Source organism: Bos indicus x Bos taurus, chromosome 3 (assembly GCF_003369695.1).
Source record: "Bos indicus x Bos taurus breed Angus x Brahman F1 hybrid chromosome 3, Bos_hybrid_MaternalHap_v2.0, whole genome shotgun sequence".
Lineage (NCBI taxonomy): Eukaryota > Metazoa > Chordata > Mammalia > Artiodactyla > Bovidae > Bos > Bos indicus x Bos taurus.
In genome coordinates this window covers 65,171,173-65,198,721 of record NC_040078.1, presented here as the reverse complement: position 1 = coordinate 65,198,721, position 27,549 = coordinate 65,171,173, and the positions used below count along the sequence as shown (strand labels likewise).

Sequence of the window (27,549 nt, the reverse complement as noted above, 5' to 3'; positions counted from 1 at the left end):
AGGAGGAAAGAAACATATTCAGATGGTGATAATTTGAAGCATATCAGATATTTAAGCAATCTGTGCACTATAGAGAAATGCATTTGTAAATAAATTAATGTGATAATGTAAGACTGTGAAAAGGAACATGTCACTTAAATCTTCCACAAAGCTCAGGGAACATTGTAATTACAGTCCATCTTCTAGGCTCTAGCCTCTCCTCTCATTTTAAAATTTAACTCACACCAGTGAAAGGTCGTGGAGTTTCTTATAATGTAGCCTTAATTTCTTGATTTATACCCAACTTTCACCATTTACTAACTGTTTGAACAAGTCACAGTATTAGTTTGCTACAACAGCCATAATAAAGTACCACAAACAGATGGCATAGAAAACAGAAACTTATTTCCTTACATTTGTGGGCTAGAAGTCTTGGATCAAGGTGTGGCAGGGTTAATTTATTCTAAGACCTCTCTTCTTGGCTTGGAGATGTGTTTCAGTGTTTTCATATAATTTTCCCTATGTGGGTATCTGTGTCTTAATCTCCCTTCATATTAGGATAGCAGTCCTAATGGATTAAGGTCCACATGTCTGTCTTTGTTATTTGGTTGCTAAGATGTGTCTGACTAATTTGTGACCCGTAGACTGTAGCATACTAGGCTCCTCTGTCCATGGATTTCCCAGGCAAAAATACTGGAGTGGACTGCCATTTCCTTTTCCAGGGAATCTTCTTGACTGAAGGTTTGAACCCGTGTCTCCTGGTTGGCAGGCAAATTCTCTACCACTGAGCCATCAAGAAAGCCCATTTCTGACCTCTGCTGCTGCTGATACTGCTGCTGCTGCTGCTGCTGCTGCATCACTTCAGTCATGTCCGACTGTGCGACCCCATACACGGCAGCCCACCAGGCTCCTCCGTCCATGGGATTTTCCAGGCAAGAGTACTGGAGTGGGTTGCCATTGCCTTCTCTGATATCTGACCTCATTTAACCTTAATTATCTCTTTAAAGGTAATTTCCTATCTACAAATACAAACGCGTTGTTAAATACTGAATGGTATAACTTCAACGTATGAAGTTGGAGGGGGTCACACAATTCAACCCATAACAGTTATTTTATGCCTCAGTTTTTTCATCTATACAAAAGTGAATTCCAAAAATATTAATCTCCTAGACATGTTATGAGGAGTAAATGAAATGTACAAACAAACACAGAACAATGTCTGGCAAATTTTAAGCCCTAGACATCATTTGATTATTGTTACTCTTATTAATGTAAGTTAATACATTACAATCAAGATTTACATTCAATTAAAGTCGTTTCCTGCTGTACAGTTCAAATTCCCTCTGCATCTTAGATAAAGGTGAATTTAGAATGAGATACGTACAAATTAAAATGGAAGAGACTGATATAAAGAAGAGCTACTCTATTTGGTTTCTAGCTTTGTGTGTCAAACATTGTGGGATTTCAATCAGAATAATTAGAAAAAGAAGAAGAGGGAATTAGGATCTTTTGAGAACTGAAACCAGTAGTTTCTAGGGTCAAAAATTATTCTGACTTACTCAAATATATTCTCAAACATATATGTAGACCATGTGCATTTTAATGATGGAAAAATGGAGATTTCTTAAAGTCTGATAACTGGTAGAGTTGTGTGATTATGTGGATTTTTATTAATTTAAATTTACTTATTACTTTCCATTGTTATATTTTTTAGTTAATTAATCACAATCCTTGGTTAAAGACACACTGTGTTTATGGGTATATGTGTTGTTCTCTCCTATTTCATTTCTTTATTTGCATTGATACTATGATAAATATTCATAAATTATTGCCCAGTCCTACAATTAAATATTAGTCATACTCTACACAGTTTATACTATAACTTACATTCCTCACTTAACATCATGTTACTAAGAATTGTACATGTTGACACATGGTGGTTCTATTAGTAGCTCATTTTTAAAGCCATGCAATATATCTTTGTGTAGCTATATAATTACTACTTGTCCTTTCCCATCTGATGGGCATTTGTTTTGTTTCCAGTGTTCTGCTATAAAGAACATTGTATAAATGCACTTATGCATGTTTCCTGTTGAAGACATCACTGCTAAGTCACTGGAAAAGCAAATGCTCAGCTTTATAAGATTTGTCTATTACATTATATACACACATACACATGTGTGTGTGTATATATATATATATGCTTTGTGTGTGTGTTATTCTTTCGAATATTAGATTAGACTTATTTATTTTGACCAACTGACTATGAATTACATGGTTCCTCTTTGTGACTTTTACTTTCATTTCTCAATGCAATCAGATCAGATCAGATCAGTCGCTCAGTCATGTCCGACTCTTTGTGACCCCATGAATCGCAGCATGCCAGGCCTCCCTGTCCATCACCAACTCCCGGAGTTCACTGAGACTCACATCTGTCGAGTCAGTGATGCCATCCAGCCATCTCATCCTCTGTCGTCCCCTTCTCCTCCTGCCCTCAATCCCTCCCAGCATCAGAGTCTTTTCCAATGAGTCAACTCTTCGCATGAGGTGGCCAAAGTACTGGAGTTTCAGCTTCAGAATCATTCCTTCCAAAGAAATCCCAGGGCTGATCTCCTTCAGAATGGACTGGTTGGATCTCCTTGCAGTCCAAAGGACTCTCAAGAGTCTTCTCCAACACCACAGTTCAAAAGCATCAATTCTTCGGCGCTCTGCCTTCTTCACAGTCCAACTCTCACATCCACGCATGACCACAGGAAAAACCATAGCCTTGACTAGATGAACCTTTGTTGGCAAAGTAATGTCTCTGCTTTTGAATATGCTATCTAGGTTGGTCATAACTTTCCTTCCAAGGAGTAAGCGTCTTTTAATTTCATGGCTGCAGTCACCATCTGCAGTGATTTTGGAGCCCAGAAAAATAAAGTCTGACACTGTTAGCAACTCTGAACTTTTTTTTTTTGGCCTTTTTAATTTATTCTACTGTGATATGCTCAAACTTTGCTTCTGGCTTGTTTGTCTTTTGCCTATTGATTATACAAATTTTTTATACGGTACTCACACTAACCTCACACACCAATTCAACTAAGGCTGCTGACCCAGCAAAACCAGTGGTATAGCTTCCAGTATTTTTTGGCTGTGATCTCATCACTGTAAAACTCAAGGCCATTGAGATAGACTGCTTTATGTTTCAGCTTGACTGGGCTCCAGGGTGCACAGATTAAATATCATTTCCGAATTTGTCTCCTAGGGTATTTCTGAATGAGATTAACATCTAAATCAGTGGATTCAGCTAACTGCCCTCCCCTGTGTGGATGGGTATCACCCTAGCCACTGAGGAACTAACTAGGAAAGGTGGAAGAAAGGAGGATTTGTCTCTTCCTTCCTGAGTATTGAGCTGGGAAATCAATCTTTTTCTGCTCTTGGATTGAGATTTGCAATATTCCCTTCCCTAGCTCTCAGGCATGGGGTGATGGACTGGAATTATACCACTGGCTTTGCTGGGTTTCCAATATGCTGACAGCAGTTTGTGAAAACCAAACTAAACAAATAAAGCCAGCTATTGCCCTTAACTCTGTCTCCTTGCCTGTGCTAAAGATATTGATGAATCAGTTGATTAGTAAGTTGTTTAGTCATTCTGTTCAGTTCTATTCGAATTTTATAAGCTGCTTATTTACATTATAGCCTTTCTTATTTTTTTTTCCTTTTCCTTAAAAGATAATTGCAAAGAAAATGAGAAGATGATTCTTCAAAGATCTTCAGGACCAAATTCTGTGATTGTATATCATAAAAATAAGGTATTTTAAATTTATTGTTAGGCAAGCACTATACTGGAAAACATGCCTTGCACACAGTAGATGGTCAACAGGTATGTTTTCATTGTGAGAGATGATCTTGAACTAGAAACATGCAAAGTAATTTGTAACTTAAGTGTGTATAAACACACACACACATGAGACACTATTCAGTTCAGTTCAGTTCAGTCGCTCAGTCATGTCCAGCTCTTTGTGACACCATGAATTGCAGCACGCCAGGCCTCCCTGTCCATCACAAACTCCTGGAGTTCACCCAAACTCATATGCATAGAGTTGTTGATACCATCCAGCCATCTCATCCTCTGTCGTCTCCTTCTCCTCCTGCCCCCAATCCCTCCCAGCATCAGAGTCTTTTCCAATGAGTCAACTCTTTGCATTAGGTGGCCAAAGTATTGGATTTTCAGCCTCAGCATCAGTCCTTCCAATGAACACCCAGGACTGATCTCCTTTAGAATGGACTGGTTGGATCTCCTTGCAGTCCAAGGGACTCTCAAGAGTCTTCTCCAACACCACAGTTCAAAAGCATCAATTCTTTGGCACTCAGCTTTCTTCACAGTCCAACTCTCACATCCATACATGACCACTGAAAAAACCATAGCCTTGAGTAGACGGACTTTGTTGGCAAAGTAATATTTCTGGTTTTGAATATGCTGTCTAGGTTGGTCATAACTTTCCTGCCAAGGTGTAAGTGTCTTTAATTTCATGGCTGCAGTCACAATCTGCAGTGATTTTGGAGCCCCCCAAAAATAAAATCTGACACTGTTTCCACTGTTTCCCCACCTATTTCCCATGAAGTGATGGGACACTATTAGGAACTAGCAAATAGTTACACTAAAACTCAAATAGATTGTGTGTTAATATAAATAGTAAAAGGGAGTGTGTTCCTGAAATTAATCTAGAAAGATCATTGTATATTTTTGAATCAAATTATGCTTTATATAACTTAAGTAAAAATTCAAGGAAAAAAGCAATAAATATCACATTATGAGTATGTGTGCACGTGAGTATGTGCTCAGTCATGTCCAACTCTTTGCGACCCCATGAACTATAGCCCGCCAAGCTTCTCTGTCCATGGAAATTTTCAAGCAAAAATACAGGAGTGGGTTGCCATTTCCTTCTCCAAGGGGTCTTCCTGAGCCAGAGGTAGAATCTGTCTCTTGCATTTCCTGCACTGGCAGGCAGATTCTTTACCAGCTGAGCCACTGGGGAAGCTCCATAGTGTATTATATTATAATCTTAACTTTTCAGGGTCATCTGGTATGCATTCATTCATAACATTAAAAAATGAAGTTTTGAGAACTAATTCATTGTTAGTTATTTATTTCCATTTATCTCACATATTTATTCCACAAAAAGGTTCTACTTGTAAAGTTTTTTAGACCTTGTGAGGTTAATTAAAGTCACAATACCTGTTCTGTCACCTCAACATTTCATCTCACAAATAGGAAAAACCACAAAACCATGTACTACAGTGCAGCTTCCATGAAAAATCATCTTAGACAGGTACTATAATTATATGAGGAACATGAACAAAAGAGAAGAATGTTAAAGAAATTGAGGTACTCAAAACAAGTATTATTCTCACTAATCAAATTTCAAAACAACAGACTTTACAAGGATGCTCTCAAAAGACAATTCTTTTTAGTTTTGAATTTATGAAGGCTAAAAATTTGAACAAAAGCTTGTTGACATGATTTTTATAACCTGCCAACTGTTCAGATTAGTTGAAGACAAAAGATCTCTGAGAACTGCTCAAGCAGTGAATCCAGGAATAACATTTCTTTTCAAAACCATATTACAGGAATAATATTTTTAATTAAAATATTTGGTTTTGCCCAAAAGGTGAGTGCTATTCCTGCATGTGCCATTTGAAAATAAGAGTATATTTAATACTGCAATGAGTGGGATAATGACCTCAGAGGAAATTAGCCACTGGGAATTTTGAAAAATATTCTAAAATGGATCTTCAAATGTAAATACATGTGATATAACTTTTAAATGAAATTAGATAAATACAAAATTTTAAGCATAATTTATTATTTGTAAATCATAGATGGTCATCAAATAGAGATATTGGGCTTCAATATCCACTGTAGCCCAATATTGACTTAACACTCAATCTTTCATCATTCAGACAGATTATATACTCAAAACACTTCTATTCTTCAGTCATATTGTAATTGTGTGAGTGTGTATGTGTGTGTGTCTATCTCTGTGTGTGCTGAACAAACTGCTAAAGAAATCTTCAAAATTTCTTCTCTGCTTGATTCTATTCTACAGCATACAAAAATGTTTTTGTATCACTGAGAATGGAGAGGTATATTGGGGAGGTCATTTTGACATACTCCTTTCCCAATTTGGAATCAGTCTGCTGTTCCATGTCCAGATCTAACTGTTGTTGCTTAATCTGTATACAGATTGTCAGGAGGCAGGGAAGGTAGTCTGGTATTCCCATCTCTTTAAGAGTTTTCCAAAGTTTCTTGTGATCCACACATCAAAGGCTTTGGTGTAATCAATAAAACAGAAGGAAATATTCCTCTGGAATTCTCTTGCTTTTACTATGACCCAGCAGATGTTGGCGATTTGATCTCTGGTTCCTCTACCTTTTCTAAATCCAGCTGGAATGTTTGGAAGTTCACAGTTCACACACTGTTGAAGCCTGGCTTGGGGAATTTTGAGTATTACTTTGCTAGCCTGTGGGGGCTTCCCTGGTGGCTTACAGGGTAAAGCATCTGCCTGCAATGAGGGAGACCCAGCTTTGATCCAAGACCCGGGTTCAATCCCTGGGTCAGGAAGATCCCCTGGAGAACGAAATGGCAACCCACTCCAGTACTCTTGCCTGAAAAATCCCATGGACCAAGGAGATGAGTGCAATTGTGCGGTACTTTGAACATTCTTTGGCATTGCCTTTCTTTGAGATTGGAATGAAAACTGACCTTTTGTAGTCCTATGGCCACTCCTGAGTTTTTTTCCAAATTTGGTGGCATATTGAGTGCAGCACTTTCACAGCATTATCTTTTAGGATTTGAAATAGCTCAACTGGAATTCCATCACAGCCACTAGCTTTGTTCGTAGTGATGCTTCCCAAGGCCCACTTGACTTCTCATTCCAGGATGTCTGGCTTGAAGCGAGTGATCATATTATCGAGGTGTTCTGGGACATGAAGTTTTGTTGTTTGTTTTTTGTATAGTTATTTTGTGTGTTATTGCCACCTCTTCTTAATATCTTCTGCTTCTCTTAGGTCCATACCATTTCTTTCCTTTATTGTAGTCATCTTTACATGAAATGTTTCCCTGGTATCTCTAATTTTCTTAAAGAGATTTCTAGTCATTCCCATTCTATTGTTTTCCTCTATTTCTTTTCATTGATCACTGAGGAAGGCTTTCTTCTCTCTCCTTGCTATTCTTTGGAACTCTGCATTCACATGGGTATTACCTTTCCTTTTCTCCTTTGCCTTTAGCTTTTCTTCTTTTCTCAGCTATGTGTTAGGCCTCCTAAGACAATCATTTTGCGTTTTTACATTTCTTTTTCTTGGGGATGGTCTTGATCACTGCCTCCTATACAATCTCAGGAAACTTTTTCCATAGTTCTTCAGGCATTCTATCAGATCTAATCCCTTGAATGTATTTCTCACTTCCACTGTATACTCGTAAGGGATTTGAGTTAGGTCATACCTGAATGGTCTAGTGGATTTCCCTACTTTCTTCAATTGAAGTCTGAATTTGGCATTAAGGAGTTCATGATTTGAGCCACAGTCAGCTCCCGGTCTTGTTTTTTCTGACTGTATAGAGCTTCTCCATCTCTGGCTGCAAAGAATATAATCAGTCTGATTTCAGTATTGACCATCTGGTGCTGTCCATGTGCAGAGGCTTCTCTTGTGCTGTTGGAAGAGGATGTTTGCTATGACCAGTGCATCCTCTTGGAAAAACTCTGTTTGCCTTTACCCTGCTTTCTTTTGTACTCTAAGGACAAATTTGCCTGTTGCTCCAGGTGTCTCTTCATTTCCTACCTTTTCATTCCAGTCCCCTATGATGAAAAAGACATCTTTTTTGGGGTGTTAGCTCTAGAAGTTCTTGCAGGTCTTTCTAGAAGTGTTCATTTTCAGCTTCTTCAGCATTACTGGTTTGGGCATAGACCTGGATTACCGTGATAGTGAATGTTTTGCCTTGGAAACAGACAGAGATCATTCTGTCGTGTTTGAGATTGCACCACATACATATGTGAGACTCTACCACATACACAGACCTTATACTAGCAATTAGTATCAACCTTACCCTCAACGTATTTTCTTAATGAATCCACCTTCCTCCATTTCTACTTTTTAATTTAAGTCACTATCATCTTTCCCTTGAGCCACTAAAACAGCACTATTTGTGTCCTTGCTTTCATTCCATTCTTCACAAGGGTCAAGGTGGTTATTTTAGTCAGTAAATCAAAATTGCTTCAGTTTGGGTCCCATCAGAAGTAGATACTAGACAAAGATTCATGTGTGAGTGTCTTATTTTTGAAGTAAAACAATATTTGGCATGGGAGTGAAGAAATGAGAAGAGAAAGAAATCAACCAATAAAGGATGTTACCAAACCAGAGGTTCCTGAATTCTTAAATATTAATTTCTTCAAGAAACTCTGGATTTTTGGAGTCTTTTTGGAGTAATCTTAGCAGATGAGTGAGGGAGTTGGGGTAGTCATATACAGCAATCATTGTCTGTGTGTGCCTTTTCTGCATTTTTGCCTTCTTTTGTAAGAACAAACCAGCCTTCCAAAGCTTCAGAGAAAGCCCAGGCAAAGATGTACAGGTATAAGCAGTTGCAGATCAGCTGAAAAATAGCTCAATTGTCAGGCCCAATGAATATGGGCAGGGTACATAAACTAAATTTCCCCTTCCTAAAACCCTGCAAATGCTTCTTATTTTATTTAGGAAAAAGTCCCAGCTCTTGTGGTCTCCTGGCTGACTTGCTGGTTCTTCTATCAGCCAAGATCACCAACAGCAGATCTTTCCTGATGCAGATTTTCTACTCTGGATCTCCTTCCAAACCTTCATCTGGAGTTCTCCTCATTCAGGACTCAGCTCCCCTCACACTGTATCAGTGAAGAAAATCCTACCCATCCTAGTGATCTAGAAAGTGAAGTCACTCAGTCATGTCTGACTCTTTGCGGCCCCATGGCCTATAGCCTACCAGGCTCCTCTGTCCATGGGATTTTCCAGGCAATAGTTCTGGAGTGGATTGCCATTTCCTTCTCCAGGGGATCTTCCCAACCCAGTGATGGAACCTGGGTCCCCTGGATTGTAGACAGATGCTTTACCATCTGAGCCACCAGGGAAGCCTAGAGTAACCACCAATTCCACACTGGCACAACTTTGTTTTATTCTATTTATCTACTTCATTTTCCTTAGTTTTTATCACAACATATATTTTATTTAACTCAATATATATTTTATTTTATCTCAATATATATTTTATTTAACATTTACTCTCTGCCTGATGAAAACATTGGCTCCCTGAGAAAAATGAACTAAGCTTAATTCAGCACTTATCCCTAATGTTTTAAACAATGCCTGGCACATAGGAGGTGCCATAAAAATTTATGGAATAATTATTTTGGTTGTTTAATTCAATGTATGGCAATTCGCTTTCCAAATGACCTTTTAAAGAATGTATTCTTTCCCAAGGACACGTTTTATATTTGAAATTTGAGACCACAACATCTGGGTTCAAATAACAGCTCCAGGATTTATGAACTGTGGACCTGGGACAAGTTATTTGGCCTGTCTCTTGTAGGACTTACTTCACTGTGTTGTTATATTGCACTGTATAGCTATATATCATTAAAATAATTAGAATACTACCTGACAGTTAGCAAGTACTATAGAATTATTAATTATTAGCTATTGCTTTTCAAAAAACAGTTGATTCATATCCAAATATGGCATCTGGTCCCATCACTTCATGGCAAATAGATGGGGGATAAATGGAAACAGTGGCAGATTTTATTTTTTTAGGCTCCAAAATCACTGTGGACCATGAAATTTAAAACTGCTTACTCTTTGGAAGAAAAGCTATGACCAACCTAAACAGCATAGTTAAAAGCAGAGACATCATTTTTCTGACAAAGGTCTGTCTAGTCAAAGCTATGGTTTTTCCAGTAGTCATGTTGGGATGTGAGAGTTGGATCATAATGAATGCTGATTGCTGAAAAACTAATGCTTTCACTGTGGTGCTGGAGAAGGCTCTTTAGAGTCTCTTGGATTGCAAGGAGATCAAACCAGTCAATTCTAAAGGAAATCAACCCTGGATATTCGTTGGAAGGACTGATGCTGAAGCTGAAGCTCCAATACTTTGCCCTCCTGATGCAAAGAGCTGACTCATTGGAAAAGATCCTGATGCTGGGAAAGATTGTGGGCAGGAGGAGAAGGGGGCAACAGAGGATGAGATGGTTGGACAGCATCACTGACTCAATGGAGTTTGCACTAACTCCAGGAGATAGTGAAAGATGAGGAAGCCTGGCTTGCTGCAGTCCATGGGGTTCCAAAGTCAGACAGACATGACTTTGAGACCGAATAACAACAACATTTTCAATATATCTTTTAGATTAAGAACTGAGTGAAAACCTTGTCTCATGCTTTGAAGTAGAATAAGTAAATTATCATCTTTTGAACCAAAATGAAGTTTGTTCTATTTTGTAGCTTTATGTCTAAATTACTGAACCCAGGGCAGGCATTTCTGGTAGGCCTCCACCACACCCAGGATCCCGGTGGGGATATGGGTGTGAGCACAGCCCCAGTGCACCCCAACCCTGGGCTATTCACACTCCTACCTTCACACTCATTGTCCTAGGGGTTGAAATTGATGGTAAAGTCATGGGATACCTGGGCAGAAGGGATTGGTCAGCAGGTCCACCTCCCAGGACCCCACACCCCCAACTTACTGAGATAACCTCTCTAAAGCCATCATAAGAATCTGGCAAGATGGCAGAGTGGAAGGATACATGCTCATCTTCTCATGCAAAAACTCCAAAATTACAACTTGCTGCTGAACAATCATCAACAGGAGAATGTTGGATCCCACCAAAAAAAGATATCCCACATCCAAGTGCAAAGGAGAAGCCCAGCAAGACTGTAGGAGGTGGCAAAATTGCATTTAGAATCAAACCCCATACCTGTCAGAGATGCTTGGAGGGCTCAAACAAAATCTTGTGCACACCAGGACCCAGAAACCCCCACAGAAACTGAGCTAGACTTGTGTTTGAATCTTTTGCAGAGTTATGGGTCAGCAGTGGCCTGTTGCTGGGGCAGGGACTCTGGGGGAAGCTACCTGGGTCACACAGCTTGTAGCTTAAGTCCTCTTAGAGGAGGTTGCCATTAAACCCATAACAGAGCCACCAAGCTGATTACCCACAAACGGCAGGACAATTATACCAAAGAAATTCTCTCATTGTTAAGAAAGTTCTAGGACCCATAAAAGATTTCCCAACCTGGGGACCTGGCAAAGGGACTGAGAAACTCTAGGGAATTTAACTTTGGAGGCAAGTGGGATTTGATTACAGAACTTCCACAGAACTAGGGAAAGAGATACTTGGAGAGCACAAACAAAATCTTGAGTGCACCAGTACCCAGGAGAAAGGAGTAACGACCCCACAAGAGACTGACCCACACTTGCCTGTGAGTGTCCAGGAATCTCCAGTGGAGGCGTGGGTCAGCAGTGGCCTGCTGCAGGGTCATACACACACACACAGAAGTCGCTCAGTCATGTCCGACTCTTTGCGACCCCATGGATTGTAGCCCACCAGGCTCCTCAGTCCATGGGATTTTCCAGGCATGAATACTGGAGTGGGTTGTCGTTTCCTTCTCCAGGTGATCTTCCTGAGCCAGGGATCAAACCCGGGTCTCCCGCATTATAGGCAGAGGTTTTACCGTTTGGGCTACCAGGGAAGTCCATCAAAAACACATAAGAGTAGTAGTAAGTTTCAAAAGGATGTCGGTTGAGATCTTTTATAGATGAAATCTACTTCCTATAAGTCAACTCGCCAATTATATGCACAGCTGGAGACAAGAGGCTGCAAAAAAAGGTCCAACTGGAAAATATCTCGGGTACCCAATTAGATCCAGTTATTCTGCATCTGTGGATTTAAAATGATCATCATCCACGGTGGAATAGATGTGTCCCTAGTTGCTTAGAAAATCCACAGCTAGCTTGATTGAGGCTACGGACATGTGTTGGAGTTGGTTCTTGAGATCCTGAAAGTTCAATCCTTCAAGTCTTGGGCAAGCCTTGGTCAAATTCAGCACCTGGTTCTGGGCTACAGTGAGGTCATTTGCTGGTATGAAGTTATTCCCACTGAAGTTCCCAGCTTCACCCATTCCTGGATTGCTGATAGGTGCTCTCCCTGCTGAAGGCTGGCTGTTCGACTGGCTCAGCATCATGTGTGCATTGACTACTTCCAGAATATGTGTGGTGAACTCGTTCATATCCTCCAGGGGCATGATCTTAAAGGCTACCAGGCTTTTCTTGTTCTGGAAAGATCTCAGATGACCAGCCACTTTCACATATGTTTCTGGAGGGACCACAGTGTTTTCACTGCTGGCATCATCTGTGTCAACCCACTGGCGAACATCCATGGGTGCAGCGGTCATGTCATCTATCTTGTAAACAATATTGGTTGCAGCCTTCTCTGCATTTCTGATAATCCCCACAATAGTGACCTGTGAAATCTCAACATTTCCAGTTCTGAATACTTCATCAACCAGAGTAGCAGAAAGCAGCGGAGATATGGTACAAGGTACAATGTGCTGAGCTTGAGCTCTGGATTTCTTTTCAGCCTGGGAAGCTGTCGGAGATCCAAAGTCCCCAGGGGACTGTGTGTAGCCACTGGCTCCCCCGAAAGAGGAGGTGCTATAGCTTTCAAATCCATCTGGTTTTAAACAACAACAGTATAAACATCTGTGCTGCCCTCCAAGCCTCTGAAAAACCCACCGGACCCCCACCCCAGACTTCGCTCTAACCATTCTCAGAGTCTCCCTAACCGTCCCCCGCCCCATCCCACCACCTGCAATAGTGGAGGTCACCATTATCTTCATTACCTCCACCATAGTTTGGCCTCAGGCCAAACAACAGGGAGGGAACAGAGCCCCAATTATCAACAGATAATTGGATTCAAAATTTACTGAGCATGGCCCCGCCCATCAGACAAGACCCATTTTCCCCCACAGGCAGTCTCTCCCATCAGGAAGCTTCCGTAAGCCTCTTATCCTTCTCCCTCTTAGGGCAGACAGAATGAAAACCACAATCACAGTAAACTAATAAAACTGATCACGTGGACCACAGCCTTGTCTAACTCAGTGAAATTATGAGCCATGCCTTATAGGGCCACCCAAGACCTCTGCCATGGTGGAGAGTTCTAACAAAATGTGGTCCACTGGAGAAGAGAATGGCAAGCCACTTCAGTATTCTTGCCTTGAGAACCCCATGAACAGTATGAAAAGGCAAAAAAAAATATGACACTGAAAGATGAACTCCCCAGGTTGGTAGGTGCCCAATATGCTACCGGAGAAGAGTGGAGAAATAACTCCAGAAAGAATGAAGAGATGGAGTCAAAGCAAAAACAACACCCAGTTGTGGATGCGACTGGTGATGGAAGTAAAGTCAATGCTGTAAAGAACAATATTGTATAGGAACCTGGAATGTTCGGTCCATGAATCAAGGTAAATTAGAACTGTTCAAGCAGGAGATGGTTAAGAGTGAACATCAGCGTTTTAGGAATCAGTGAACTAAAATGAACTTCAATGGGCAAATTTAATTCAGATAACCATTTTATCTAGTACTATGGGCAAGAATCCCTTAGAAGAAGTGGGGTAACCCTAATAATCAACAAGAGTCCAAAAAGCAGTGCTGCTGATATGCTCAGTCGTGGCTGACTCTATGTGACCCCATGGACAGTAGCCCGCCAGGTTCCTCTGTCCATGGAATTTTCCAAGCAAGAATATTGGAGTGGGTTGCCATTTCCTTCTCCATAAATACAGTATTTGGGTGCAATCTCAAACACGACAGAATGATCTCTGTCTGTTTTCAAGGCAAAACATTCACTATCACAGTAATCCAGGTCTATGCCCAAACCAGTAACGCTGAAGAAGCTGAAAATGAACATTTCTATAAAGACCTGCAAGAACTTCTAGAACTAACACCCCAAAAAGATGTGTTTTTTTTTCATCATAGGGGACTGGAATGAAAAAGTAGGAAATGAAGAGACACCTGGAGTAACAGGCAAGTTTGGCCTTAGAGTACAAAAGAAAGCAGGGTAAAGGCAAACAGAGTTTTTTCCAAGAGGATGCACTAGTCATAGCAAACATCCTCTTCCAACAACACAAGAGAAGCCTCTGCACATGGACATGACCAGATGGTCAATATCAAAATCAGATTGATTATATTCTTTGCAGCCAGAGATGGAGAAGCTCTATACAGTCAGCAAAAACAAGACCGGCAGCTGTCTGTGGCTCAGGTCATGAACTCCTTAATGCCAAATTCAGACTTCAGTTGAAGAAAGTAGGGAAATCCACTAGACCATTCAGGTATGACCTAACTCAAATCCCTTACGAGTATACAGTGGAAGTGAGAAATATATTCAAGGGATTAGATGTAGTAGACAGAGTGCCTGAAGAACTATGGACAAAGTTTCCTGAGATTGTATAGGAGGTAGTTATCAAGACCATCCCCCCAAAAAAGAAATGTAAAAATGCAAAATGGTTGTCTTAAGAGGCCTTACAAATAGCTGAGAAAAGAAGAGAAGCTAAAGGCAAAGGAGAAAAGGAAAGGTAAACCCATTGAACACAGAGCTCCAAAGAATAGCAAGGAGAGAGAAAAAAGCCTTCCTCAGTGATCAATGCAAAGAAATGGAGGAAAACAATAGAATGGCAATGACTAGAGATCTCTTCAAGAAAATTAGAGATACCAGGGGAACATTTCATGTAAAGATGAGCACAATAAAGGAAAGAAATGGTATGGACCTAAGAGAAGCAGAAGATTAAGAAGAGGTGGCAAGAATACACAAAATAACTATACAAAAAAACAAACAACAAAACTTTATGTCCCAGATAACCTCAACGGTGTGATCACTCACCTCAAGCCAGACATCCTGGAATGTGAAGTCAAGTGGGCCTTAGGAAGCATCACTATGAACAAAGCCAGTTGAGCTATTTAAAATAATAAAAGATAGTGCTGTTAAAGTGCTGCATTCAATATGCCACCAAATTTGGAAAAAAACTCAGCAGTGGCCATAGGACTGCAAAAGGTCAGTTTTCATTCCAATCTCAAAGAAAGGCAATGCCAAAGAATGTTCAAAGTACCGCACAATTGCACTCATCTCCTCGGTCCATGGGATTTTTCAGGCAAGAGTACTGGAGTGGGTTGCCATTTCCTTCTCCAAGGGACCTTCCTGACCTAGGGATTGAACCCAGGTCTTGGATCTAAGCTGGGTCTCCCTCATTGCAGGCAGATGCTTTACCCTTAAGCCACCAGGGAAGCCCCCACAGGCTAGCAAAGTAATACTCAAAATTCCCCAAGCCAGGCTTCAACAGTGTGTGAACTGTGAACTTCCAAACGTTCCAGCTGGATTTAGAAAAGGTAGAGGAACCAGAGATCAAATCACCAACATCTGCTGGGTCATAGTAAAAGCAAGAGAATTCCAGAGGAATATTTCCTTCTGTTTTATTGATTACACCAAAGCCTTTGACTGTGTGGATCACAAGAAACTTTGGAAAACTCTTAAAGAGATGGGAATACCAGACTACCTTCCCTGCATCCTGAGAAATCTGTATACAGATCAAGCAACAACAGTTAGATCTGGACACGGAACAGGGGACTTTTTCCATATCGTGAAATGAGTACGTCAAGACTGTATATTGTCACCCTGCTTATTTAATTTATTTGCAGAATAAATCATGTGAAATGTCCAGCCGGATGAAACACAAGCTAGAATCAAGATTGCTGGGAGAATATCAATAACCTTAGGTAAGCAGATGATACCATCCTTATGGTAGAAAGTGAAGAGGAACTAAAGATCTTCTTAATGAAAGTGAAAGAAGAGAGTTAAAAATTTGACTTAAAACTCAACATTTTACAAACTAAGTTCATGGCATCTGCTGCCATCACTTCATGGCAAATAGATGGAGAGACAGTGGAAACAGTGAAAGACTTTATTTTTCTGGGCTCCAAAATCACTGCAGATAGTGACTGCAGCCATGAAATTAAAAGATGTTTGCCCCTTGAAACAAAAGCTATGACTAATCTAGACGACATATTAAAAAGAAGAGACATTACTTTGCTGACAAAGGTCCATCTAGTCAAAGCTATGGTTTTTCCAGTAGTCATGTATGGATTGAGTGCTGGACTGTAAAGAAAGCTGAGGGGCAAATAATTGATGCTTTTGAACTGTGGTGTTGAAGAATACTCTTGAGAATCTGTTGGACTGCAAGGAGATCCAACCAGTCAATCCTAAAGGAAATCAGTCTTAAATATTCATTGGAAGGATTGATGCTGATCCTGAAACTGCATTACTTTGGCCACCTAATGTAAATAATTGATTATTGAAAAAGACCCTGATGCTGGGAAAGATTGAAGTCAGGAGGAGAAGGGAATGACAGAGGACGAGATGATTGGATGGCATCACTGACTCGATGGATGTGAGCTTGAGCAAGCTCTGTGAGTGGGTGACGGACAGGGAAACATGCTGTGCTCCAGTCCATGGGGTCACAAAGAGTTGGACACAACTGATTGACTCAACTGAATTGAACTGCTGTTCTTAAGACCAGTTTCCTCATCTCTAATGGAGATTAATGTCTATCATTTAGAGTTATCATGAAAATTAAGTAAGATGAATGTCAAATGATTGGCATATAGAAATTGTACATTTCAATACTAATATCTTTTGTCCTTTTCTCACTCCCATTAATTATTTGTGTGTTTTTAGAAAATTACTCATCTCAGTGTCATGTGAAATAATTAGGGTTTTCCAAAAAGATAATGGGAAATAGGTTCCTCAAAAATTCAGTGTGTCTTTATAATAAACAAAAAGGGGACATGAAAGCTTAAGAAGCTTGCAGAATATTTCTTGTGACCTTTATATATCATAATTATTACACATCTTAAAAGAAAATGGATTAATTTTGTTAAGGATAACTTTTTCAAACATTATTTCACAACAGAACATCTTTTTTTGGTTGTTGTTTTAGAATAACTAATGAGGTCTCAAAGGCATGGGAATTTTCTGCAATATATCATCTGAAACGTTTCCTGTTTTAATTTCTGAAATTCTGTGTCTTTCTTTTTTGTACTAGGGCTGCAATTTTTAAATTACTCTCAATATCATCATCCCAACAGTTTCTACATTTTGGACATGATTCCTTTTAGCTACAATCTTTCCTGCTTCCACAGACATTGTACCCACACCCTACATTGTGTACCCTATTATGCTGTAGTCATCTGTATCTCTGCTTTAAAACAATATCAACTTCTCATTTTAAATATTATACAGATAAAAATACACAGTGAATATGGTTAATCATGTAACTGATATCCAAAAGGTGGGAGGTGGAGGAAGGCAAACTTTTTTTAACCATTCCATAGTGGCATATAAAAGAGTTATAAAGGAAAGAAAGGATTCAAAATTTCAGAAATTAAAACGTTAAATGAGCTAAATTTTTTTCTCAAATTTTCTCATAAATTGTTTTCTCCTTGTACCAGTATTCTAGGGGCATGCAAGTCCTCCAACAATATGTTATATTAAGATCTACTCAATCTGGTAATTAAATTATGCCAAATTTTGCTGTGGCCCATTTTATATTAAAATGCCATCATTAAATACCTTTTTCAATATATACAGAAGAATTTTTCTTGCCAGAATATTGCAGAAAATTAGAAATGAGATTTTTAAAAAGAGATATATACATATAATTTAGAAATAAAAAAATAGTTAAATAGGGTTTTAATCCACAAAACAAGTCTTAAAATCAAATATAAATCTCATCTTTAAAATGTAAATTCTTCTCACCTGGTTTTTAGATATTTTCATGGCTTTACTCCTGGGAGTTTTTATAATCCTTCATTTCCTTGTTGATAAGAATTTCCTTAGCAGTTGAGAAGAATGCCAAATACAGAGAAATAAAACATGATGAGATACTCCTAGTGGTCACTCCATCTTTGTGATCTGAGAAACAGATTTGGATTAGGCAATTGACATATAGAGAGTGCTATATTTAAAATAGGTAACCAAGAAAAACTTACTCTATAACACAAGGAACTCTGCTAAATATTTTATAAAGACCTAAATGGGAAAACTTTGGAAAAGAATAGATACATGCATATGTATAACTGAATTATGTTGCTGTACACCTGAAACAAACACAACATTGTTAATCAACTATAAGATAAAATAAAAATTAAAAGAAGAGAAATGCTAAATTTTATGGAACCAATCCCTTTTGATCTTCTTAAATCTTTCTTCATCAATCATTTCCTTTCTTCTACTTACAATCTTTTGTTTTTTTTTAGAAAAGCCTACTTTTATTCTCTACTTAAGTCATTCTCGGCTCAGAGCTTAAAGCATCTGCCTGCAATGCGGGAGACCTGGGTCTGATCCCTGGGTCAGGAAGATCCCCTGGAGAAGGAAATGGCAACCTACTCCAGTATTCTTGCCTGGAGAATCCCATGGAGGGAAGAGTCTGGTGGGCTACAGTCCATGGGGTGGCAAAGAGTCCGACATGACTGAGCGACTTCACTTTCAGTCATTTTCATGAACCTGCATTTTGTACTGTATTTCTTCCTCTTTTGTTATGGAAAGAATCTAATAATGAGATATAGACATTTTATTTGCAGCTTTTTGCTTAATTCTTAGAAGTATATATAGTAACTAACCACATTATGAAGCAACATTTTGAGGGCTCAGACATGAAGAGAATATGCATAAACAAAGTTTGCTTCATGGACATCCAACCTGGGAAGTCAGACAGTGTCCTGTGCATAGAAGGATTTTGGGCTTAGTTTAATGCTATCACTGCCTTGGAATTTTTAATAATGTTATCTTTGAACTTGTGTTTTGTGAGCAAAGTCTGATGGGACAAACGAGCACACATTTTAGCCGAGAAGAAACACACATTGTGTGTGTGCACTGCCCTGTCTGTTGCCCTATTTGCATATGGTGGTTCCAATGTCCTGCCAAAATGTCAGAATTCTGGTGGGAAGATGCATGAGGGTTCAGCAGGACTCAAAACAAGTACAAAAGAAGAGTGTTAAGTATATAACAGGGTAAGTAGGGAAACACAGACATTGAGAAGCTATACTTTGCATGTGAACAACAAATTTGCTTCAAATGCAGAAAGAAACCAATGCTATTCTAAGAAATGTGCATGACCAATGAACTCTACCATTTTCTTTCATACTCATGATATTTCTCTGTTAACAAATACTTATACTAATATTGATGACAGAGAAGGAAAAAGAAAAAGCAGTACTTTCTTTTCCTTTTAGTCCTTCCTTTTTTGATAGTGTGTCAGTGGTAGAGAATTTGGTTGAATGTGCAATATTCAACCAAGTTGAGTTCATTCTGTGCAGATTTCCATTATTGTGCTAAGAAAGAAATACACTTGTACGTCTAAGCTGAAAATACAAAGTGTGTAATTTTGGTGATTCAGCATATTAGTTAAGTATTTTTTTATGTACATTTACAATTGACATTGCACATATAAGAATAAATGTTAAAACTCATACTATAAATTAAAAATTTTCATTTTCCTTAAAACAGTATTAAATAACAAGTTGGATCTAATGTTAATAATATAAATTTACATTTATATTATCTATGTTGAATTGTAGAAAAATCTAATTTATGTATATAACAGTGATATTATTAATGATAGAATTAATAAAATAGATTTACATATATAATTAAATTATTATATTTATATGTAATTGAAATCCTGGAATGTGAAGTCAAGTGGGCCTTAGAAAGCAAAGCTATGAACAAAGCTAGTGGAGGTGACGGAATTCCATTTGAGCTATTTCAAATCCTGAAAGATTGTGCTGTGAAAGTGCTGCAATCCATATGCCAGGAAATTTGGAAAACTCAGCAGTGGCCACAGGACTGGAAAAGGTCAGTTTTCATTCCAATCCCAAAGAAAGGCAATGCCAAAGAATGCTCAAATTACCGCACAATTGCACTCATCTCACACGCTAGTACATGGTCACTCAGTCGTGTCCGACTCTTTGTGACCCTATGGAATGTAGCCTACCAGGCTCCTCCATCCATGGGATTTTTCAGGAAAGAATACTGGAGTGGGTCGCCATTTCCTTCTCTAGGAGATCTTCCCGACCCAGGGACTGAACCCAGGGCTCATGCATTGTAGGCAGACGCTTTACCCTCTGAGGCACAAGGGAAGTCTCTAATAAAGTAATGCTCACACGCTAGTAAAGTAATGCTCAAAATTCTCCAAGCCAGGCTTCAGCAATACATGAACTGTGAACTTCCAGATGTTCAAGCTGATTTTAGAAAAGGGAGAGGAACCAGAGCTCAAATTGCCAACATCCGCTGGATCATCAAAAAAGCAAGAGAGTTCCAAAAAAACATCTATTTCTGCTTTATTGACTATGCCAAAGCCTTTGACTGTGTGAATCACAATAAACTGTGGAAAATTCTGAAAGAGATGGGAATACCAGACCACCTGACCTGCCTCTTGAGAAATCTATATGCAGGTCAGGAAGCAAGAGTTAGAACTGGACATGGAACAACAGACTGGTTTCAAATAGGAAAAGGAGTACATCAAGGCTGTATATTGTCACCCTGCTTATTTAACTTCTATGCAGAGTACATCATGAGAAACGCTGGACTGGAAGAAGCACAAGATGGAATCAAGATTGCTGGGAGAAATATCAATAACCTCAAATATGCAGATGGCACCAACCTTATGGTAGAAAGTGAAGAGGAACTAAAAAGCCTCTTAATGAAAGTGAAAGAGGAGAGTGAAAAAGTTGGCTTAAAGCTCAACATTCAGAAAACTAAGATCATGGCATCTGGTCCCATCACTTCATGGGAAATAGATGGGCAAACATTGGAAACAGTATCAGACTTTATTTTTTTGGGCTCCCAAATCACTGCAGATGGTGATTGCAGCCATGAAATTAAAAGATGCTTATTCCTTGGAGGGAAGGTTATGACCAACCTACATAGCATATTCAAAAGCAGAGATATTATTTTGCTTATAAAGGTCCGTCTAGTCAAGGCTATGGTTTTTCCAGTGGTCATGTACGCATGTGAGAGTTGGACTGTGAATAAGGTGAGCGCTGAAGAATTGATGCTTTTGAACTGTGGAGTTGGAGAAGACTCTTGAGAGTCCCTTGGACTGCAAGGAGATCCAACCAGTCCATTCTAAAGATCATCCTGGGTGTTCATTGGAAGGACTGATGCTGAAGCTGAAACTCCAATACTTTGGCCACCTAATGCGAAGAGCTGACTCATTGGGAAAGACTCTGTCTGATGCTGGGAGGGACAGGGAGCAGGAGGAGAAGGGGACGACAGAGGATGAAATGGCTGGATGGCATCACTGACTCGATGGATGTGAGTTTGCGTGAACTCTGGGAGTTGGTAATGGACAGGGAGGCCTGGCGTGCTGCGATTTATGGGGTCGCAAAGAATCAGACACAACTGAGCAACTTAATTGAAATGGTTCATCTCTATTTATGCCACCAACTGAATATATAGTAAAGTTAATAGTTTAAATGTGTTTTATTTTATGTATTTCAATTTGTAAGATATTTTAAATTAGTTTTACTTGAAATATGATTATAAATTGAAATAGATAAAACAAGATATATTCAAAGAAGCCTAAGATTTATACATATATATGAAAGATGTATATATTATGTGTATATATACATATGCATATGTGTGTGTATATATGTCTAAATGATATATATAATGCATGATAATATACTATACAATTTTATTCTTCTTTTTTTAAACTTAACAATAAACTCATAATAATATTTGAAGTTATTCTTATTATTTTTGTAGCTTCACAGTACTCCATTCTGTAGATTGACATTTGTTCAACCAGATGGATGTTTGAATTATTTCCAAAATTTGTTACACAGATAGTCTGTAAAAAACAGATTGTGGTCAATTTTTTTATAGTTTTACCAGTTTGTCTTCAGGATAGACTACTAGAATGGGACTGCTCAGTTAAAAGGTAGAAATACATGTAATTGTGCTAAACATTATTAACTCCCCCACCCCCATAGAGACCAGGCAATTTTTGATTCTCACCAGTAGCATATAACATTGCTTGCTAATAGAATATGCCATCAAATTATTAATAAATGCCTTGTCCAAGAAACTAGGCAAAAGACATGAACAGACAATTTACAGAACAGGAAAACTAAAAGGAGAAATGAATATTTAAAGAGGAAATAAAAAAACACACAGAAATGTAGGTTATTACTACAAATCAGTACTCTGTAAAATTCTCATCATAACAAGTATGGCAAAGGTTTGAAGCTATCAGATCAGATCAGATCAGTCGCTCAGTCATGTCCAACTCTCTGCGACCTCATGAATCGCAGCACGCCAGGCCTTCCTGTCCATCACCAACTCCCAGAGTTCACTGAGACTCACGTCCATCGAGTCAGTGATGCCATCCAAAGCTTGTTAAAATATGTGTAGAATATGTTCAATTTACTTGGAGAACTTCTGAACTCATGCAGTCAAGTGACTATGTCTCTAGCAATTGACCCAGTGATTTTATTTCTAGGCATATATTCTTGAGAAACTTTCTTCGATATATACAAGGAGACATGTATAATAACATTTAATGCATCACTGTTTATAATAACAAAGACTTTATTAATAATTAAAATGTTTATCTAATGGAAAATAAATAAGTGTAGGGTTACATGATTAAATATCACATAGCAACATAATCAACGAACTATAATTTTAAAAAGCAATGAATATTATAAAATCTTAATTTTTTGCATAAATGAAAAGTGAATTGCAGAATAATACTTATAACTCATGTGAAGTTTGATAACATGAAAATTACATATACATATTCTATGTATAAAGTACACAGGTTATGTAGTCCAAGTCCATATGTATATGAGAATATATAGAAAGTTTATAATTATACTGCTGAAATCATATAAATATAAGAAGTATTTAAAATACAAAACATATATTAAATACTAAAAGTAGAAAAGCACATAGAGTAAATATATGAAAACAGAATGATTAATGATAAATTTGGGATAGATAGCTTTAGAGAGGAAAGGTGATATTTTCTTTAAAAACTCTAATACAAAATTTAAAGTTTATTCTGGGAGATTGATATATTTGTGTTTGTTATGCATTTCCCTATGCTTTTCTATGTAAGAAACATACAATTGTGGCAAAAAATAATCTACCTGCATGCACACATATAAAATTATATAATTAGTAGGTAGATATCAGGTGTTCAATACCAGACATTCAAGACTTTAATTACAGTGGGGAATTAGAATTTTTAAAATTCAACTTTGAAAAATATCTTTATTTTTTCAACATAGCAAGACCTTGAGTCAACAGAATTCAACTAAAATGGATCCTCTACTGGTCAAAAATTATTTGATATATCTATCTTGAACTTTAGATCAGATCAGATCAGATCAGTTGCTCAGTCATGTCCGACTCTTTGTGACCCGATGAATCGCAGCACACCAGGCCTCCCTGTCCATCACCAACTCCTGGAGTTCACCGAGACTCACGTCCATTGAGTCAGTGATGCCATCCAGCCATCTCGTCCTCTGTCGTCCCCTTCTCCTCTTGCCCCCAATCCCTCCCAGCATCAGAATCTTTTCCAATGAGTCAACTCTTCGCATGAGGTGGCCAAAGTACTGGAGTTTCAGCTTGAGCATCATTCCTTCCAAAGAAATCCCAGGGCTGATCTCCTTCAGAATGGGCTGGTTGGATCTCCTTGCAGTCCAAGGGACTCTCAAGAGTCTTCTCCAACACCACAGTTCAAAAGCATCAATTCTTTAGCGCTCAGCCTTCTTCACAGTCCAACTCTCACATCCATACATGACCACAGGAAAAACCATAGCCTTGACTAGACGAACCTTTGTTGGCAAAGTAATGTCTCTGCTTTTGAATATGCTATCCAGGTTGGTCATAACTTTCCTTCCAAGGAGTAAGCGTCTTTTAATTTCATGGCTGCAGTCACCATCTGCAGTGATTTTGGAGCCCAGAAAAACAAAGTCTGACACTGTTTCCGCTGTTTCCCCATCTATTTCCCATGAAGTGATGGGACCGGATGCCATGATCTTAGTTTTCTGAATGTTGAGCGTTAAGCCAACTTTTTCACTCTCCACTTTCACTTTCATCAAGAGGCTTTTGAGTTCCTCTTCACTTTCTGCCATAAGGGTGGTGTCATCTGCATATCTGAGGTTATTGATATTTCTCCTGGCAATCTTGATTCCAGCTTGTGCTTCTTCCAGTCCAGCATTTCTCATGATGTACTCTGCATGTAAGTTAAATAAGCAGGGTGACAATATACAGCCTTGATGAACTCCTTTTCCTATTTGGAACCAGTCTGTTCCATGTCCAGTTCTAACTGTTGCTTCCTGACCTCCATACAAATTTCTCAAGAGGCAGATCAGGTGGTCTGGTATTCCCATCTCTTTCAGAATTTTCCAGTTTATTGTGATCCACACAGTCAAAGGCTTTGGCATAGTCAATAAAGCAGAAATAGATGCTTTTCTGGAACACTCTTGCTTTTTCCATGATCCATCGGATGTTGGCAATTTGATCACTGATTCCTCTTTCTTTTCTAAAACCAGCTTGAACATCAGGAAGTTCATGGTTTACATATTGCTGAAGCCTGGCTTGGAGAATTTTGAGCATTAATTTTGAACTTTAGAAGGATTCATAAAATACAGGAAAATATGTGTATGAGTATGTGTGTGTAGTGAGTTTCATGAAAATTTTTGTTTTCTGGCCTAGTCCTGGAGTCACTCAGTCAAATTTTATTAATCTTTACATCTGTGTCTCCAAGACGATACAATTTTACAATGAGAATTTAGTTTCAGAATGAGACCCCTCCAGGCATTACCAGATTCTCAATTATCATAGAGATTCAATTATCTTTACTTATGCTTTACTTATTAAAATAGTAAATGAACAGATGCATTTGAGGAAGAAAAGAATTTCTTGACAACATTTTAAAGGATTAGAATTCACTTGTTAAATGTAATTATTAGAAAATGCAATTAACCAGAACAAATTCTGGTTAATCAGGGTGTTACTATAATAGTGTTGAATTCCATTATGTCTAAATTCATTATAATAAAATGTACCTTATAAAATGTAGACTGTGGGTTCTTGGATAAAACTTCTTAGAGTAAAATAAAAATGAAGAACAGTCAGCATAAATTCAAGGTGCTTAATTGTATAATGCAGCAAGATATTCAGAGAAATAGATCGATGGGCATTAGAAGAACTCTGCAAAAATTTGTAAAGGGATCTTAGATTAAGGATTAGAAGAGCCCTTAAAATTTTAGTCAATTTGTTTCGAAATCTTGCTGTGCATAAGACTGATTTTAAGTTGGTTGTTGTTTGTGTACATGGAATACATATTTCCAATGTCTTCATTCCTCTGAGGATTCTGATTCATTTTCATTAGATCAAATTCTATCATCCTTCAATTCAGGGTCCACATTCTTCAGAATGCTCTCTGTGACCCCTGACACTAGCACTGGCTCCCTGGACATTCCAGATTCCAAAAGCTCATCCTCTCATTAAGCATCCTCAGACTTATCCTCTTCCCTCCTATCATAATTTGACAGTTTAGAATATTAGTGTTCTAAGATTTTAGGTACGGTATTACATTTGTTACTGTTGACTTATTTTTACGTGCTAGATATGTACTGAAAACCTACTATGTGATAAGTACGCTTCATGCTATAGTCACTAAATGCTATGGATATGCAAAGATAAATCAGATAAATGAGTTAAAGATAAACCCAAAAGGATAAAGCAGAAAAGTCAAGTATGTCAGTGTTTTTATGCTAGAATCACTGAGTTACACACATTTCATAAGTAAAACTCCTTTATTTTTCCACAGCATTTTTCTTCATCTTTGATCTTTTTGCTTTTAAACAAATTGAAAACTCTTTCACATTCAAATAATCTGAAGCTTTTAAATTACATCATTTCTTACAAGCTATGATGGACATTGCCACTCTTCACTCTTTCTTGTTTTCCTATGCTCGAGCATAGGGGAGAATTACACTCACACCCTTTTGAATTTAGGAATCCCCGTAAAACGTACTTCCTTGATGGCCTAGAATCTGCCTGCCATGTGGGAGACTTGGGTTCAATCCATGGATCAGGAAGATTCCCTGGAAAAGGGAAAGGCTACAGAGGAGTTTGGCAGGCTACAGTCAATGGGATCGCAAAGAGTTAGACATGACTGAGCCACACACAGACCATATAACTTGGGCTGGCCAAGTGTGGGGAGAGAAAAAATTAGCCAAGATGGTATGTTCAGGCTCTCTCACCCCACATCTTGTAAATATTGACTATGTAACAGCTGAGATCATTATAGCACTGCAAATGTACCTCACAAGGTACTCGCTTGGTCACAAGATATTTTGTGTGGCCCAGATATATGAGCTCCACCAAAAAGCAGCTGCATTTTACCGCTGCATCAGGGCTGTGTCCATTGGGTCAGCAATGAGAGGAGAGAATATACAGTGTCTGTTGTTACGGCTGCTGTGTCAGTCAGGAAAGAGGCTGTGTTATGGCTGCTGTGCCAGCCAGGAGAGAATAAATGCATCTGAAGTTCCTAAGGCTCTTTGTTTTTTTTTTTTAATTTAATTTTATTTTTAAACTTTACGTAATTGTATTAGTTTTGCCAAATATCAAAATGAATCCACCACAGGTATACATGTGTTCCCCATCCTGAACCCTCCTCCCTCCTCCCTCCCCATACCATTCCTCTCTCTTAGCTTATGCCTTGCCTACCCTGGGTTCAATGAATAGTGAGATTCAAAAAGACAATTGGTGTCATGAACAGGATGAAGAGCAATACACTAAGATATGGCATGTGCCACCTTCTGATGAAAGCTTTACAAGTTGATGACTGGTTCTCCATCTTGTTTCCCCCTTGCCACAGCAAAGGGCACTTGTGCTGCTTAAATTCCTAAATAAGAATGGTTCAAAACCTCTGATGACCTCTGTTGACCTCTGACAAATAAACCTTTAAGATGGCTTCTCATTGTAGCACAAGATAGCCAGTACTTACTTATATGTAAACTGTTTATTTTTAGTTCTAAACTGTAACTTTATTTCAATTAGGGAAAATCCTCTATAAAATTAACTTTTTTATTTCATGATTTGTACTTTATTTAGTATATATCTGTGCCTGGATACCCAGATGGCTGAGTGGTAAATAATTGCCTGTCAATGCAGGAGATGTAAGTGACATGGGTTTGAATCCCTAGGTTGGGAAGATCCCCTGGAGTAGGAAATAGCAACCCACTCCAGTATCCTTGCCTGCAAATTCCATGGACAGAGAAGCCTGGTTGGATACAGTTCATGGAGTCGCAAAGAGTCTGACATTACTGAGCATGGCACAGGGACGGTATATATCTATGAAACAAAGTCTCATCAATAGCATTAAAAATAGAAACATGTTTTCTAAAGCTTCTCCTTAATCCACTGACAATAAAAGTAAAGAACGTGATAT

The 27,549-nt window shown here is 38.5% G+C and overlaps 1 pseudogene; it reads right to left on the bottom strand.

Moving 5' to 3' along the window:
• Window positions 1-11,850: 11,850 nt before the first annotated feature.
• LOC113890499 lies at window positions 11,851-12,643 on the bottom strand (annotated as a pseudogene).
• Window positions 12,644-27,549: the final 14,906 nt, after the last annotated feature.